Source organism: Schistocerca serialis, unplaced genomic scaffold, assembly GCF_023864345.2.
Source record: "Schistocerca serialis cubense isolate TAMUIC-IGC-003099 unplaced genomic scaffold, iqSchSeri2.2 HiC_scaffold_183, whole genome shotgun sequence".
NCBI classification, from domain to species: Eukaryota; Metazoa; Arthropoda; class Insecta; order Orthoptera; family Acrididae; genus Schistocerca; species Schistocerca serialis.
In genome coordinates, this window is record NW_026047744.1 from 52,501 (window position 1) to 57,500 (window position 5,000).

A 5,000-nucleotide genomic window follows, 5' to 3' on the forward strand; every position below is an offset into this window, starting at 1 on the left:
GACCTGTTATTGCTCAATCTCGTGCGGCTAGAAGCCGCCTGTCCCTCTAAGAAGAAAAGTAATCGCTGACAGCACGAAGGATGTCACGCGACTAGTTAGCAGGCTAGAGTCTCGTTCGTTATCGGAATTAACCAGACAAATCGCTCCACCAACTAAGAACGGCCATGCACCACCACCCACCGAATCAAGAAAGAGCTATCAATCTGTCAATCCTTCCGGTGTCCGGGCCTGGTGAGGTTTCCCGTGTTGAGTCAAATTAAGCCGCAGGCTCCACTCCTGGTGGTGCCCTTCCGTCAATTCCTTTAAGTTTCAGCTTTGCAACCATACTTCCCCCGGAACCCAAAAGCTTTGGTTTCCCGGAGGCTGCCCGCCGAGTCATCGGAGGAACTGCGGCGGATCGCTGGCTGGCATCGTTTATGGTTAGAACTAGGGCGGTATCTGATCGCCTTCGAACCTCTAACTTTCGTTCTTGATTAATGAAAACATACTTGGCAAATGCTTTCGCTTCTGTTCGTCTTGCGACGATCCAAGAATTTCACCTCTAACGTCGCAATACGAATGCCCCCGCCTGTCCCTATTAATCATTACCTCGGGTTCCGAAAACCAACAAAATAGAACCGAGGTCCTATTCCATTATTCCATGCACACAGTATTCAGGCGGGCTTGCCTGCTTTAAGCACTCTAATTTGTTCAAAGTAAACGTGCCGGCCCACCGAGACACTCAATAAAGAGCACCCTGGTAGGATTTCAACGGGGTCCGCCTCGGGACGCACGAGCACGCACGAGGCGGTCGCACGCCTTCGGCTCGCCCCACCGGCAGGACGTCCCACGATACATGCCAGTTAAACACCGACGGGCGGTGAACCAACAGCGTGGGACACAAATCCAACTACGAGCTTTTTAACCGCAACAACTTTAATATACGCTATTGGAGCTGGAATTACCGCGGCTGCTGGCACCAGACTTGCCCTCCAATAGATACTCGTTAAAGGATTTAAAGTGTACTCATTCCGATTACGGGGCCTCGGATGAGTCCCGTATCGTTATTTTTCGTCACTACCTCCCCGTGCCGGGAGTGGGTAATTTGCGCGCCTGCTGCCTTCCTTGGATGTGGTAGCCGTTTCTCAGGCTCCCTCTCCGGAATCGAACCCTGATTCCCCGTTACCCGTTACAACCATGGTAGGCGCAGAACCTACCATCGACAGTTGATAAGGCAGACATTTGAAAGATGCGTCGCCGGTACGAGGACCGTGCGATCAGCCCAAAGTTATTCAGAGTCACCAAGGCAAACGGACCGGACGAGCCGACCGATTGGTTTTGATCTAATAAAAGCGTCCCTTCCATCTCTGGTCGGGACTCTGTTTGCATGTATTAGCTCTAGAATTACCACAGTTATCCAAGTAACGTGGGTACGATCTAAGGAACCATAACTGATTTAATGAGCCATTCGCGGTTTCACCTTAATGCGGCTTGTACTGAGACATGCATGGCTTAATCTTTGAGACAAGCATATGACTACTGGCAGGATCAACCAGGGAGCTGCGTCAACTAGAGCTGAGCAGCCGGCCGCCCGGGAGTGTGTCCCGGGGGCCCGCGCGAACACGCAAGCGTCCGCTCAATTATTCTGCAAACAGGAGGAGGCTGAGCTCCCCTGCACAACACACCTCGAAACCCTCTCAGGTCCCGGCGGCGCGCAGCGCCGTCCTAAGTACTTGGTCGGGTTCGAGAGAGGCGCAATCGCCCGGAGTTAGGCGAGTAGACGCTTTAGGTGCGACCACCCGTGCTCCCAACTGAGCTTGCCGCTGCCGACAGAGGCCCGGGAGCGTGCTGTCGTGGCATTGCCGGCGGGAGACAACACGCGCCACCTACGGTGACCGGCAGCTCCAACGCCAGCGCCACAGAAGGACAAAAGCCCCACTTGGGTGCCGAAGCGAACTCTCCCAGCACAGCGCACGCGCCAACACGTCCGCACAGCTGCGATACAAACCACCTGCGAGAACCGCTGGGGCGACCGAGCAGCAGACGGCGTCGCGGCGCCGAGCGCCGGGCGGCGGCGCATCCTCAGCGCACACAGTCCTCAATCGGACCAGCACACTGCAGATGGCCACCGCGCTTCGCACCGGGCCCGCGAGGACCTACTTTGGCCGCAAGGCGCCGCGAGCAGGGGGCGCCGGCGCGCAGCTGCGCCGCCTGCCGCGTCCGTCGGCCGGCGCGCCTGCCACTGGCCGCCCCCACCAGCCGGCTGTAGCGCGTGCGCCCACGCACCGCGCTGCCAGCACGCCGGGCGGCCCCCCCTCACCGGCCGGGGACGGTCCCACCCAGCCACCGCCGCGTATCGCCTCACACCCAGATCCCCTTTCGCGTTCGTGGGCATGGTGGGTCCCCTTTCACGTTCGTGGGCATGGTGGGTATCCCTGAAACAACCGGTTAATAGCTCGACCGATCGTCGCCAACACTGATTCACCTCTAGCGAGAACAACCGCACCACAACGGGTTACCTGTTGTTCATTTGCGTAACGTCACCAGCAAACGTAGACGTCCATCGCCATTTGCAACGAGTATTGCATGCCTGTGTCAGGTGTCACAACACACTACGTCTGCCCACATAGACGCAACAACATGTGCACGCTCTCGAGAACACGTGGAAGGTAGCCCCCGTACGTATGCGGTGTCCATTGCGCGAACGACTGTCAGCCGGCCTCTGCAGGATGTCGCAGATGTGGAACGCGGTGCAACATGCTATCACGGTGTGTGAGAAGAGACGACTACGTCCGAATACACGCTCCACTACATCAACAGACTGCTCATGCTGATCGCCATCCAGGGCGTCCGTTCCTCCCACACGTCTGAATGGCGTACCACACTGCAATCCAGCTCTTATAGGGAGACGACACGTAGCTGCGTGCACAATATTTGGACTGTATGGTCTGCCGTTGCTAGGCGCAGTCGTCGTACGGTCACACATGTGCCACGATGTATCATTCAGTACATACGGACCAATGTGCAGTACAGTTTGTGGGTTTTGCGTACATCGGCGGACAGGTGACAGGCCGTACCACAACGTAGGCTGAGTACGTCGGCATGCGAAGGGCATTGAACATGCAAACTTCTCAACGACCAGCTTGCGAAGGCAGGGGGGAAGGGGGGGGGGCATGTACGTCCTGCTGCTATCCACATTACAGTGTATAGCAGGAGCATGTGGAAAGTCAGCAACACCTGCAAGGTGTTTAACATGACGCGATACACAGGGGACCGGGCAGTGCGAATAGCGAACTATATTGCGAGGGTTGCGGTTAGGCAACACTACACTAATTTAACGAGTTGCATAACAATTACAGAGCAGGTTCAGCGACAACGTGCGTCAGGTTAAGGCGCAATATAGGTTAGGTTGAGGCACAATATAGGTTAGGTTAAGGCACAACATGGGTTACGTTAAGGCACAAATTGGGTTACGTTAAGGCACAACATGGGTTACGTTAAGGCACAACATGGGTTACGTTAAGGCACAAATTAGGTTACGTTAAGGCACAAATTAGGTTACGTTAAGGCACAAATTAGGTTACGTTAAGGCACAAATTAGGTTACGTTAAGGCACAAATTAGGTTACGTTAAGGCACAAATTAGGTTACGTTAAGGCACAAATTAGGTTACGTTAAGGCACAAATTAGGTTACGTTAAGGCACAAATTAGGTTACGTTAAGGCACAAATTAGGTTACGTTAAGGCACAAATTAGGTTACGTTAAGGCACAAATTAGGTTACGTTAAGGCACAAATTAGGTTACGTTAAGGCACAAATTAGGTTACGTTAAGGCACAAATTAGGTTACGTTAGGCACAAATTAGGTTACGTTAAGGCACAAATTAGGTTACGTTAAGGCACAAATTAGGTTACGTTAAGGCACAAATTAGGTTACGTTAAGGCACAAATTAGGTTACGTTAAGGTACAATATGGGTTAGGTTAAGGTACAATATGGGTTAGGTTAAGGTACAATATGGGTTAGGTTAAGGTACAATATGGGTTAGGTTAAGGTACAATATGGGTTAGGTTAAGGCACAACGTAGGTTAGGTTAAGGCACAACATAGGTTAGGTTAAGGCACAACATAGGTTAGGTTAAGGCACAACATAGGTTAGGTTAAGGCACAACATAGGTTAGGTTAAGGCACAACATAGGTTAGGTTAAGGCACAACATAGGTTAGGTTAAGGCACAACATAGGTTAGGTTAAGGCACAACATAGGTTAGGTTAAGGCACAACATAGGTTAGGTTAAGGCACAACGTAGGTTAGGTTAAGGCACAACGTAGGTTAGGTTAAGGCACAACGTAGGTTAGGTTAAGGCACAACGTAGGTTAGGTTAAGGCACAACGTAGGTTAGGTTAAGGCACAACGTAGGTTAGGTTAAGGCACAACGTAGGTTAGGTTAAGGCACAACGTAGGTTAGGTTAAGGCACAACGTAGGTTAGGTTAAGGCACAACGTAGGTTAGGTTAAGGCACAACGTAGGTTAGGTTAAGGCACAACGTAGGTTAGGTTAAGGCACAACGTAGGTTAGGTTAAGGCACAACGTAGGTTAGGTTAAGGCACAACGTAGGTTAGGTTAAGGCACAACGTAGGTTAGGTTAAGGCACAACGTAGGTTAGGTTAAGGCACAACGTAGGTTAGGTTAAGGCACAACGTAGGTTAGGTTAAGGCACAACGTAGGTTAGGTTAAGGCACAACGTAGGTTAGGTTAAGGCACAACGTAGGTTAGGTTAAGGCACAACGTAGGTTAGGTTAAGGCACAACGTAGGTTAGGTTAAGGCACAACGTAGGTTAGGTTAAGGCACAACGTAGGTTAGGTTAAGGCACAACATAGGTTAGGTTAAGGCACAACATAGGTTAGGTTAAGGCACACATAGGTTAGGTTAAGGCACAACATAGGTTAGGTTAAGGCACAACATAGGTTAGGTTAAGGCACAACATAGGTTAGGTTAAGGCACAACATAGGTTAGGTTAAGGCA

General features: G+C 51.6%; 1 non-coding gene across 1 annotated transcript in view; it reads right to left on the minus strand.

The window, feature by feature from the left end:
- LOC126443762 (small subunit ribosomal RNA) overlaps window positions 1-1,538 on the minus strand; it is a 1,909-nt gene extending 371 nt beyond the window's left edge. The window contains exon 1 of the ribosomal RNA XR_007582161.1: window positions 1-1,538. This exon is cut by the window's left edge and continues 371 nt beyond it. This is a non-coding gene — a ribosomal RNA (small subunit ribosomal RNA).
- Between the last annotated feature and the right edge of the window lie 3,462 nt (window positions 1,539-5,000).